This window comes from Bactrocera neohumeralis, chromosome 4 (assembly GCF_024586455.1).
Source record: "Bactrocera neohumeralis isolate Rockhampton chromosome 4, APGP_CSIRO_Bneo_wtdbg2-racon-allhic-juicebox.fasta_v2, whole genome shotgun sequence".
In the NCBI taxonomy this organism is placed as follows: Eukaryota; Metazoa; Arthropoda; class Insecta; order Diptera; family Tephritidae; genus Bactrocera; species Bactrocera neohumeralis.
The window spans coordinates 70,083,538-70,097,383 of record NC_065921.1 but is presented as its reverse complement, the minus strand read 5'-3'; positions in this window follow the sequence as shown (position 1 = coordinate 70,097,383).

The following is a 13,846-nucleotide window of genomic DNA, read 5'->3' as shown; positions in this document are numbered from 1 at the left end:
GCTGCTAAAATCTGCGTACCACACCAGAGAATCTCCATCGAAATATAACCAACAAAAACAGAGCAAAAACGAGCAGCCATGAATGGCAACATAACAAGCGTCAGACCACTGCGAAACGCGATTGAGCGACGATAAATTCAATCATAGCCAGGATGAGTGACGCACACACACACATCAGCATGTAAGTATGTGCATAGCTGCCTTGCCTGTGGCATCATTTCACGCCACACGGCTAGGACGGACATATTGCATGCATGCCACGAAAATCGCACGTAAGTGAAGTGAATTGAACTGAGTGAGAACGAAAAAGAACACACACACATGCGCGCACTAAACCAAGTTTGTGGCCATGTGGCACATACACGCACACAAACGCACGCAACATATGCGCGCCTCGTAAGTTGTTCGAATTGCGGCAAAAATCAACGCGCCACTAAAAGTACGTGTTAAAAGCCGTTTCGCATTTTAATCAGGCACAAACAGCGGCAGCAACTACAACAACAACAATGGCTATAACAGAATTGTGGCCTGCAACGCATTGCTGCTACCAGTGGCACAATAAGGCAACTGTTGTGGCGGCAATGATTTGCAGTTGAAAATACCCTTAGATAACAGTAATCAACGGCTGCTGGAGCAACTATGTAACCGTATGGAGATTGAGGCATTATTGCTTTAGCACTGATGGGCAACGAAATTGTGCTATAGCTGGATTTGTTTTGCCCGGATGATATTGCACGTTTCCTAGAAAGGCCGATTGAAAATTGACGCAAATGCGAAAGGAAAGTGGAAGGAATTTAATTAATGGCAGTGTGAGACTCCAGCAGAGATAAAAGAGAATGTGGAGGAAGTACCAAAAAGTAGAAAGAAAAGTAGTAGAAACTATAGATTGGAAAAAGTAGTAGAAAAATTCAGAAAACAGTGTTAGATTGTGCTTTTTAAGATTATGGATGAATGTTTATTCAAACTTGAAGAACCCAAAAAAGTAGTAGAAAATAAAAAAAACGAAAAAAGTAGTAGATTTTTTCCAAAAAACTAAGAGCATTTTTTCTACAAACCAGCGTTGGGTTGAAAATTTTAAAAATTAATTTTAACTAACACAAAATCGTACTAATAAAAAATTAAAAAATGCAGTGAGTGAAAAGGCAGTAGAAAAATTAGTGATTTTTTTAGAATTATAAGAGAATCAACATAATATTTTTTTATTATTTTACAGAAAAGTACTTCAAAGTATTATATATATATATACTTAAAACGAGTTAGTATTAAAATTGAAGAAGATATGAAAAGGTAGTAGAAAAGTAAGGTTATATTAAAAGGGTGGCCCTAACTGGGATCTCAGTTGAACAGCTTATAGCAGGTTCGTTATGATGCCCAAAACTCTAATAAAATTCAGCATAAAGACCCTTATAAATCATCAATGTCCAATAAGAACTTCTATGATTGCAGTTCAGTTGATCTTCTACGCTCTTCTCCAGGCCAGAAACATCTGGTAATACCGTGGAGGCTGGTCGTCAACCAACGCCTGCTAAGTGCAAGCAAGCTGCCCGTACTGCCTTTATATTATAGTCCGGTAGCCTAAAGCTAAGCTTGACTGAGAGCTCCTTACAGAAGACTACTCCTCTAACCTCTCCTCACAGCTTCGACTCATCCGTGAAAATATTTACTGCCTCTCTTAGCTAGCGATTTTGTCCCCTCCACATATTTCTCGACGATTTTGTAAAAAGTACGAAAAAAGTAGTAGAACTAGGCTTTGTATTTTGCCTACAGCAAACAGTAGTTAAAAATGCACTTTTTTAGAGGAACAATTTATCGAAAGTGATCGAAAAATAGATATCTTCAAGACCAGAATATACTTTTGTAGAACTCCCAAATGATATCTAGTGACTGATGCCCAGAGCATACTGAAACAATGGAAGGAACACTTCTCCAGCCAAAAGCCCGAAGATTGGAATTTAAGTGTGATCTGTCCAATCCACAAATCCACTCTTCGCTACTTTGGACTTAGAAGTAAAGCCTCTCTCGACGAATAAAGACCAATCTCTAAAAGTCACTCATTATTCCCATCCTGTTATATAATGCAGAGTCATGTACGATGACAACAGCTGATGGGTCGGCGTTACGAGTTTTTGAGAGAAAGGTTCTGTGGAAGATTTATGGTCCTTTGCGCATTGGCAATGGCGAATATCGCATTTGATGGAACCACGAGCTGTACGAGATATACGACGACGTTGACATAGTTCAGTGAATCAAAAGACAGCCGGTATGCTGGCGACGTCACGTCAACTGAATGGATGAAAACACTCCAGATTTGAAAGTATCCGACGCAGTACCCGCAGCTAAATTCTCATGATTTTGTCAAAAAAATCCTCAACTTTTTTTTCTTTGAGACGTTCGGTATGCACTTTCCACACCCATCACTTGTTTTCTTTAAGTTTTCGTTATTGCTAGTTGTTGTGCAACAAATATTTTAAATACCTGAAGCCGCCAGGCACGTCTGCCGTCTTTACCCATATCATTAATGTTCACCTCCTAAAATCGAAATTCAATCAGTTGGTCAGCATCCTTGCCTCAAGTGACCGCACCTTTCGAATCAGTCGAAAACTTTGATTCATTTCATTTTATTTCATTTCATACGCTTGTCATGCGATTCGTTTGCGAGATCCGCAAGTTCGCGTCTCGGCATTTCGGTGGCACAGCGGGTGGCATGAAATCAATTTAGTCTACACAATGCAGTGTTACATGCAATCAAAGTTTCTACACGCGATTCGTTTTTGTGATTTTTATACCCTGAACCGTATTTGGCTTGACAGGAAACTTGTAAAATCCAGAAGAAAATATCGCGGATCCTATCAAATATTTCTATGAATGGTCTAGATATTGAAAAAATTTAATTAAAATTTTGCACAGGCCTTTTTCCTCCCTTTCTGAAGGAATCGTTTTCATTTGCCGAAACCACCGACATCGGATCATTGTAGCATATAGCTGTGATGCTAGTTGAACTATCAAATATGTATATGTCCTTTTATGGAACACTTTGTTTTGACGAGATGTCTTCACGACATGTTTAGATCTACAGCCACCACACAAACTGACCGATCAAAATCAAGCTAAAGTTGCCTTTAAACCTTTTTATGGTATAAGAAATGCAGCTGTGAAGGGTATTTTAGCTTCAGTGCGCTTTTTCTCATTTTGTTCTTATTTTTCCAATAACTATTGTCCCCCTTGACAGCACTTGTCTCATTCCGTCCGCATGTGTTTGCTCCCCAACGCTTCACATATTTCGCCTTCCTTTCCGATGAATTTTGATTATTTTTTCCCCCGGTTCTACACACACGAGCCACAAGCGTCCCAACTGGCCTTTCATCCTTTTCTTTGTTTGTTCTCGTACATTTGCTTCTGCTATGTTCGATCTAGATTAGTTAATTAAGCAATTTAAAGTTTTAACTGATTTTGCAACGCCATGTTGCAAGCCGCAAACCTGCTGGCAGCAGACAAGTCTGCTCCACTAAAATCAGCTGTACAATCAATGAACATCAGAATGTGTTGTATACGCGTGTTGCATGCTGATTGGCATTGATATATGTAACATATTTATCTTGGCGTTCATCTTCATGGCATATCCTTTTCATTTCGTTTTCGATGGCATGTTCTAGCTGTTGTTGTTCAACAAAAATTCTTGGTTGGAGAACTCGTGTCAGCGTATTAAGTACATGTGTGTGTTAGTATGAGTATAGTTCCATATCAGATTTATATAATACAGTGAATACAGTTCCCCATTACGGACAGTCCTCTTAGTCGGACATACCCCACAACCGGACATATTTCATGAGCACATTGTATTCATTATTATTTTCATACGAAAGCAGTTCTCATAAGTGGACATGAAAGCGTTCCAATGATCGGAAATGGACACTATTTTAGTAATTTTTCGTTCAAATTAGCTCCAATAAACGTAAAGGTTTCATAAAATTTTTCAGGAAAATTGTGTACAATTTATAGTTCTCGCTTTCTTAAATTCCTATTAGTTTTTGGTGTTTTCAAAAAGTTTCTTTCTTAAGAACAATACTTAAAATGATGGCTGCGAATGAATTATTGGCATTCGTTTACTCCTGGTGACATTGGCTCGCATTTATTGATTCAATAGAAATATTGTTCTGATTACAGCTGCTGCCATCAGTTTCTTCTTTTCGCCGTGGCTCAGCAGAAACTAATGGGATTATTGGCATTCGCTTACTCCTGGCGACATTGACTCGCATTTATTGATTCAATAGAAATATTGTTCTGAGTTACAGCTTCTAACTCTAAGAATACATTTGTCACTGCCTTGTCCTTTAGCCTAACAAAAACACTGCGACGCTGGGTGCTCGGTTATTAAGAATTCCATTGTGTAAACAATAATCCTCTGCAAAGAACAAAGATTTTGCAAAATAATAATGGGAAGTACTGTCACTAGTCTTAAAACTAAGGAAGCATTTTAACATCGGCAGAATTTTTTGTTTTATGTGGACGAGGTTTATCAATATAAACAAAAAAGAGGCGAACATTCATCATCATCTTAAAATCATTTGGCATTCAAGTACACAATAAATATCAACCTACCTACCTCGTACATTTTATATGAAAAAATATCGCATTTATGTCGTACTGGACATACAACGATAACAAAACTTGGGACTATCCGTCAAGAATATCAGAGAGCTTTTTAATCTGAAAAAAAAACGTAGAAGAGTAAATAACTCGATGTTTATATATCTCTACATCTTTCGAAGGACCCAGTCCAACACGGGCAAAGTCACATTCATTGATAGAGACCATTATTATTAATGCAGTTGATTCCGAATAGTATCTTTAGAAGACATCTGATGACGGTAGATGTAATTTAGGACCTATATCTAACGTTCGACATCAGTCAATTCCCCAGTATAATCAGGAATTCAGAAGGGTTGGACAATAAGCATAAAAATACAAAGTATATTCCATGACCTAATATATCACTTATTATTCTATCATTACAGTGTCCGGTGTAACCAACTTCAGACCGTTCACGCAGCTGTGGCACTGCAATCAGCTGTTTATAAATTTGCTGAATGACAGTTCGGAGTATTGTTTATTAGTGTACAAAACCGTTTTGCCAAAAGTGAACGCAAAAAAAAGTGATCAGCGATGGAATTCAAACCCTTCCTTAATGTGAATAAAGTTTTTGTTTATCGCACCATCACTCGTTACAATGATACAGGTAGCATCGCAAAACGCTATGGAGGTGGTCATCAAAAGACTGCAACGTCACGTGAGATGGTTCGGAAAGTGAAGAAGGGACTTGAGCGAAATCCACGACGAAGTGCCAATTAAATGGCTAAAGAACTGAAAATATCCGACCGCAGCATGCGACGCATATTGAAAAATGAGCTCAAGGTCAAGCCTTACAATTTCCAAAAAGCCCATGATCTCACACCGAAGCAGCAACAAGTAAGAATTGAGAGAGCGAAGCAGTTGCTTCGCTTGGCCGAAAGCGGTCAAATCCCGAACATTGTGTTTTCTGACGAAAAAATTTTTCAATTGAGCAAATCTTAAACTCTCAAAACGATAGGGTTTACTTGACCGACCGTTCATATGGGAATCTAAGCCATCTGTTGGCCACCAGGAGGCAGCACCCGGCACAAATAATGGTTTGGGCCACTGTCACCGCAGATGGGAGCTTTCCAATTGTTTTCATCGAGCCTGGCGTCAAAGTAAATGCGACATATTATCGGGAAAGTGTTCTGGAGGCTGCTTTGAAGCCGTGGGCAAACAAACATTTCGGTCGCAAACCATGAACGTATCAACAAGACTCAGCACCGTCTCACAAAGCGCATGTGAACCAAGAATGGCTAAAAACAACGTTCCGTATTTCATTACGACCACACAATGGCTCTCGAATTCATCAGATGCGAATCCAATGGATTATTCTCTCTGAGCCATTTTGGAGAGCAAGGTCCGAAGTAAAAAACCAAGAATGGCTAAAAACAACGTTCCGTATTTCATTACGACCACACAATGGCTCTCGAATTCATCAGATGCGAATCCAATGGATTATTCTCTCTGAGCCATTTTGGAGAGCAAGGTCCGAAGTAAAAAATACACCAGTCTCGAGATGCTGAAAAAAGCCATTGTCCGTGAGTGAACCAAAATACCGGCAAGTCACATTCGGGCAGCTTTCGATTCGTTTTTTGACCGTCTCAAGGCCATTGTTAAGTCAAAAGGTGGTCATATCGAGAAAAAGTGAATTAGTCCTGAATTTATGGTTATTTTCACACATTTTGTTCTTTAAAATAAATAAAAATAATTTTCCAAACTGAATTTATGTCTGACGAGTGCCGTACCCTGTAATTGTGTCTATATAGTTTGTAATCGCATATGGACATCCTGATTGATTTTAGTTTCCTTTGGCAGCACCGCTGCCCGAAGGCTGCCCGCTTTCATTTCAAAACACACCACAACAACGCGCCACGTCACCTTCCAAGTACTTCAAAGCAAAATAATTAAAGTGAAACTCCGCGCTTCTATTTCGCTCCGCCACACAAGTATCTCGTTAGTCCGCAGCATGTTGAACGATTTCGATATTTCATACATATTTCTGCATTTATGAAGCCCAGCGGGAGATCAGCGTATGAAATCACATGTAGATATGCTGAGATTTTATATATGTACATATATCATATATACTTAAATGAATGAAATCATATATCCACGAGCGTTTTCAATATGTCTGTCGAGAAATTAATTTCGAGCGGAACAAGCATTTCGCATGTTCTCAAGTATCGCAAACTCATTTGCAGTTTTCATAATCATAAATGTGTTTCAAATTCATATTTTTATTTTAACTGTATCCTTTTTTGTTGCAACTTATTGCTCCACAATTCCGACCCTTTGCTTTATTCACTCGCCGCTTATCGTGTTTCAGCGCGTTTTTTGTTTCAGTTTTGATTTTTACGGCAGTGCCGAGCATGCAATGTGCTGAGGTGTACGAGGAAGTCAAGCGTTTTTATGGGTCAGTGGCTCGACTCATCGGTTAAGTTCTGGGATGTGGAGTGCTCGAATGGAAATTGTGTGCTCTTTGGTGCAAAGTGATTTCGAATATTTCATGCAAAGCAATTCATTTGCCGTCGCTGGGAAGTTGTTTATGCAAATTTGAGTTTATGTGCTGAGCTTTTATTTCACATGAGATTTTGGTGGTGCAAAGACCATCATACTCATCAGAATTGTTTAGTGTGCGGATATTAAATAACATACAGTGGTCATATGGAAAAGTATGATGTGGAAAGTATCAAAAAGGGCTAAAAGGAAATTTTTGTACATATATCTTTATATAATTACATACTCGTATATACGTATAATAATCTGCATTCGCTGAACTAAGAACTAGAAACAGTAGATAGAAAAGCAAGAGCTGAAACATGCCATCTCGAAGCTGTTATGGTGCTAAGAAGTTAGTACCTCTACGGGTAAAACCATCACCTTAAAACGGGTTATCCAAGTAGAGGTACCTTTTACGATTGCCTTTTTTGACAGATCAGGCGTGAGTCGTGTCAAGCTGTCATGTTATTTTTGTTCACTATTGTTTGGCATTTCATCATGGAAAAACTTACCTTTACAAATCGTTGAACTTTATTAAAATAATTCTATAAAAATTGTGTTTCGCGCATTTCGCCCAACAAATGGTCAACATAATTGGCCTACTGCCAGAAACGTACAAAATATAGCTTGCGCAAGAACTGAAGCCGCCCGAACCTCCCAAGTGTCATTGCTTCGTTCTATGAGCTCCTGAAAAGTTCCAATAAGATCCGATGTTTTTGAGCTAAACAATTGTGTTCAGCGATGTGACCAATTTCCGGCTCAATGGGCATGTAAACAAGCAAAATTGACGTATTTGGGACGAAAAGCAACCTAAAGAGATTCAAGAGCTGCCATTTCATCCAGAAAAACAATGGTTTTGTGTGGTTTGTGGGCCGGTGGAATCATCGGTCCATACTTGTATTTCTTCAAAAATGATTCCGGTGAGAACACAACCATTAATGGCAACCGTTATCGCGCGATGATAACCAACCTTTAGGTGCCTGAAATTGAAGCTCGTGTTCTCGGCGACTTTCAATAAGAAGGTGCCACTTCCCACACATCGCATCAATCAATGGATTTATTGAGAGAGCACTCCGATGTGCAGATAATTTCACGTTTTGGGGCGGTCCATTGACCGCGTGCTAACACACCGTTAGACTTTTTCCTGTGGAGATGTGTAAAGTCTAAAGTCTATGCGGACAATCCCGCTTCAATTCAGGCCTTGGAGGAAAATATCACTTTTGCCACTCGCCAGTCGCCAGTCGAAATGCTTGAACGAGTCATCGAAAATTGGACTGAACGGATGGACCATCTGAGAAATAGCTGCGGCCAATATTTGAAGGAGATAATCTTCGAAAAAGAAATGAAGAATAATGTTCTTTCGAATGATAGTAAATATTCCGCATTAAATTTGAAGTTTCTGGTTTTTTTATTTAAAGAAGTAGGGAACCTCGAAATGGATAACACTTTATATGTTTGTATAAAACTAACTAACTAACTAATTTCTAACTTACACTTTCTTCTCCTCATTAAATTTCACGGTGTAAAAATTCAGCTTGATTTTTTACTTAATAAACCTATTGGTACATATTTATGTAAATTCAGCTATTTTTCAGCGTTTGCTGACATAAACAATATTTCAAGAACCCTATCAAACGAAACCCTTGCAAATGCGCTTATTTGGACTTCTGCACAATTTCCCACCATATGTTTTGGAGACATGCTACATACTTAAATAGTCTAGGTGAAACTTACACTATTCGCTCCTGACCTATAATCCTTTCTAATACCCTATTAATAATGCGTTGGAGTGCGGTTCGTGCAACGAGTGCCACCAAAGTGGCTCGAACAATAGACACTTGTGTGTGTAGAGACAATTTGAATTTATGACGCACACACGCACACCTACATGAGCTTTGTTTAAGGCAAATGTATGAAGTATATGATATATATGTGCATATATTTACTCAGATACCAGCATATAAATTAGGGATTTACAAGTGTTTGCATATGCATATGTGTGTGTGCATGCGTGTGTGTGTTTGCTCGCCACGCAGATATGTCAAGTGAATTGTCAAATGTGATCGGCTTAATTTTCAGCTCATTACGTCGCATTGCAGGAAAATCTTCAAATTTATTGTTGAATACAACGTTACACGACAACAACAACAAAAGCAACAACAATAAGAACTAAGCCATGCGTAAACGGACCCGGACTGCTTGGTTAGTCGTTTTTTCCTGCCACAAATGCTGGAAATATTTGGTTTGATCGGCTGGTCGCTTCGGCGGTTGGCTGCTTCGGTTTGGCTGATTGGCTTAAGCTGCTTTCCCCACCAAAGCACCACAGCTAACCGAATTTCTAATTTTTCTATACTATGCACATACTATACAAGTGTGTGTGTGTGCGTGTCCGTGTAGCGGCAACCCTGCCAAACAACTTGTCGCTGCTAAGCTGCGATTATTAATTGTGGTAACAGCAGCAACAACAACATGCATGAGTGTCTCTAATGCGGTCTAAGCGTTTTAGTTGCGGAATTTTTACATGCGCACGAGTATTTACATATAAGTACATATATATTCATATATACTATACATAAATGTATATACATGTGTATATAAGCATACAAGCATCGCGCTCTGTTGCCACTCTGGTTGCAGCTTAGTTGCAGTGGGTGTCTAATGACTTTTTATGCTCCAAATCACACTTTTCCACACACACACACACCCATATATTTGTAGCTCACTAATACACTAACAACGCGTATGAGTGGCTGTCATTAGCGCAACCTCCCACTAACGCTTGGTGTATTCATTATCACTTTTAATGCTCTTAATTAGTTAAACTAGTTAATGTTGCAAACTTTTGTGGTCGCTTTGTGGACAGCATAGTTGTTGGTTAGTGCGCGGGTATTTATTGAAAATAACATCGCAGTTAACTACCGCAATTTGTTATGATTTTGTTCGAACAAATGAGAGGAAATTAATTTTTGCGACCGAAGAGTTTAAAATATTCGCTGATATTTAGCACATTTTTTTGGAAAATTGTATATAAATTCAATAAAAAACTCTGAAAACCCCACTCATTAGCTGACTACACATACCAGGCCTTTTGCATCCTAATCTGAGTTATTGGATAACTAGGGTCATAGAAGTACGAATGAGTCTCATATATTTGAGAAAGATAAATGAAAAAGCATAAACTTTAGTTTAAACAAAGTTTATATTCTTGTTTTCTGTGAGAAGTGTTGAAAGCTTTGAGGTAACTTCGGCTGAAAACGTCAAGCTATGCCTTTTCCTTAATGAGCTTCACTCTTTATCTCCGCGAATTAGGCGTAACGCAAAAGCAGTTTGACGAACTAAGTGGACTCGCACGAGATCTGCTGTCAAATTTTTCAAACTTTTGACTTTAAACGTAGCCCAATCTGAAACGTTTCTCTTAATAGAAACACTTGAGTTTAATTATTTTCAAGAAACTAGTCGAAATCTGATCCTTCGGAGAAGCGCTGGCGATACGACGATAAATAGTATATTTTGTTTAACCAGTCGTTTCAATCTTGACCAATTTTCCGTATATGAAACATAATACGAAATAATAGCTTTGTCAACTTTGTCTGTCCAAGTCATGGGATTTGTCTTAATTCTAATATCAAGAACCCGTTTTGAAGCTTATCAATTCCTAAAAAAACTAGAACAAGATCCGGTAATATTGTCTGACCTGAACTAGCTGTTGGATTAAATTTATATAGTATTTATTGAACTCGCAAAATTCAGCTTTACTCGATATCAACTTTGAACTCCCTCATCTAAGGTTTTGAATTACTAAAGTACCCGGTAGATAGGTTATGTTAAGCTAATCTGGTTGCCAATAAGCTAGGCATGAACCAGTTTTGGTCCTTTGCGATAGCTGATGGAGTTTAGTTGCTAGGTCCAAGACAAGTAGTCTTCCTTTAGGATGTCTGCGCTTGACGCGAATAGTAGTATAGTATATCAAACCGTGGGCACCCCAGATGCTACAGCGTTGTCTTATAATATGGAACCAGTGTACAAGAGCTGCCCCATTGTTTTTCCGCTGCCCTGCTCTAGACATTTCCTGCAGTCGTCTCGACCTGTCAGCCCCATTCTGCGGGCGTGTGTCGCCACCAGACAGTGACCAGTTAGCAATCGAATAATGGAAGGAATTAGGGAATTTCGTGTTCTTCCGATCTACCGATTTGCACATGACTCCTGCAGTTTTGCACCCAGGTAGCTTATTCCATCGGGTTTTGATTTTCTTTACCATGCTTCTGTCCAGATCGAGATATAGACAATGCATGGGTTTCCCAATGTTAATCACGTTTTCGGATGTTAGCCGTACACCATTCTTGGCAACCTCGTCCACTATTTTATTGTACTCTATGTTGTTGTGGCCTGGCAACCAGTAGAAGTTAAGTTGATTGCTTGTGGCAACATATTCCACTGCCGCCCTGCTTCCCAAGACACCTTTGGCCGAAATGCGATACGAGGTTAATGCCTTGATTTCTGATTGGCTGTCTGCGTAGCTGTTGACTCTGGAATCGCCTGCAGGTGCATTAGAGGCAAACTCCGCTGTTTTCGCAATAGCAAAGACCTGAGCTTGAAATACATATATTACAGTGGTTCGGCAACTTAAAACGTTGCCTATTTCTTAGTCCGGACATTATTTTCCCGCACCGATTCCATCGTCCTTTTTCGAGCAATTTCGCAGCCAGTAGTTCTTCCGCCGTTTGTGCTGCGCAGCGAAGAGATCTAAGGCAGGTTTAGTGCCAGTTCAAGAGCCGCCGTTGAAGTAGTCCTTAAAGCTCCCGTTATGATCAGCACAGAGGGCCTCTGAACCCTCTCCATTAGCTTGCGGTAGGTGGATTCCCGTACGCCTGTGCACCATATTACGGCACCGTAGTGCAGAATTGGCTTTTCAATAATGTGCAGCACCAGGGTATGCCCAGCATCTGCCTACACGCATATAAAGCTTTGCTAGTATTGCTCACTCTTTCTTCCTCGGTGTGCTTCCACAGCAATTTGCTGTCCAAGACTACCTCAAAGTTTAGAGAGATACTAAGTATGAGTTGGAATAACCTATTACTGGTATTGATGTCAGTAAGTTTCGTTTGTAGTCCTAAATCGTCAACATCCTATAATATATAATTCAGATTTATAACCAGATGCCCACTCAAAGAAAATATATTTCTTCAAAAAAAGTTAATCCACTTGCGGCCCGTTAGGCCAAACATTTACCATTTTTCTGCCCTATTTCTAATTAATCCAAAGGATCGTATTGGGAAAAATGTCACTTATATAACCTACAAGAACTCTTTTTTGTTTGGGATTCGGTCAGTTTTCGAATTACAACGAAATCAGCAATCGTATATCATCTTCTTCTAGAGTCTTTTTAGTTTATAATGGATAGAAAGAAAGACCTGAACACTATTTTAACTTAAATTAAAAAGAAACCCCTTTAGTTTTACTAATGAAACTCACAAGCTGCTTCCTACATGATTACCAGTAAAGTCCCGAGACCCAAGAATTTATTGTTACAACTTTCCAACTGCGATTGAGCCATATATTTTTTATATCGGTCGATATTTTAAACGATATCTATGCGAGGAAACTGAAACATGATGTGCGCCGAAGATCCAAGTTCTTGGGGGCCCTTGCATGATTACAATTTTTCTTATTTACAACGCAAGTTTAGCTGTCGAAGACTAGATGAAAGTATTCCCATACAACGGGATGCAAATACTCCTTAGTCAATTAATCTCAGATCAGTTTTAGACAAAGGTCAAAACAGACCTTTCTGAAAATCGTACCCGGTTGGTACTACCAAGAAGTATTCAATTAAAAGTGTAGACCTCACTACTTATGAAAATTTAAAGTCACAGCAGTTTTGGTGAAAACAAGAAGTCAAATCACCATCAGACCTCCAATTCATAAGCCAGCCAATTACGGAAGAGCACTCAAAAACATTTCGAAAACAGCGGAAACTCGAACAAAAGACAACGTAAGACGACACAACCAGTCAGCGAGGAGCTTATGTACGAACAGCTCCAGTTGCGCCCACGCGTCGTCAATAATCTCCGGCAATCAAGTGCCAGCAATCAAATATAATAATTGGTGTATGTGTGAGAGCATGTGTGTGTGTGGATCCGCTCAACGAGACTACGGTGGCAAGTTGCACAGACAGTGCATTAAGTTGCATGAGCGCTGACAGACAACAGCTGTGTGCGTGTGACAGTGTGACGGCGCGCAGTACATACCACATGAAGGCGGGACAAACGTACGCACGCATCAACACAAAGAGGGAGTTGACAATGCGTCGCAGGCAGACGGACAAACAGACTGGCTGGAGCGCTGAACTATTTACGCTATTTTATGATGGCAACGGACAGCCGAAGGTAGAAGACAATTGACAATTCGACAGTTGTGCCAATAACATAAACAACCGTTAAGTGCTGAAAACTACTACAACAACTGTAGCGGAGGCAACAACACACATTGTCAACTGTTGGCCCTGCTGGCATTGCTGTTGTTTTTATTTTTAGTCCTCTTTAGTAATCTGCGTTCTGCGCGGTCGTCAGTCGTCAGTCGTCAGTCGTTTGGATAATTGGACATTTTTATTGTTTATTTTTCGTTTTTGAGTTCCTATTTTTTAAGTGTTTTATTGCTGCTCTTGCCGCATTGTTGTTGTACGTTGTGTAATGGCATGCAACCTTAAGGTAGTCCCTAATATAATATAGAGCAC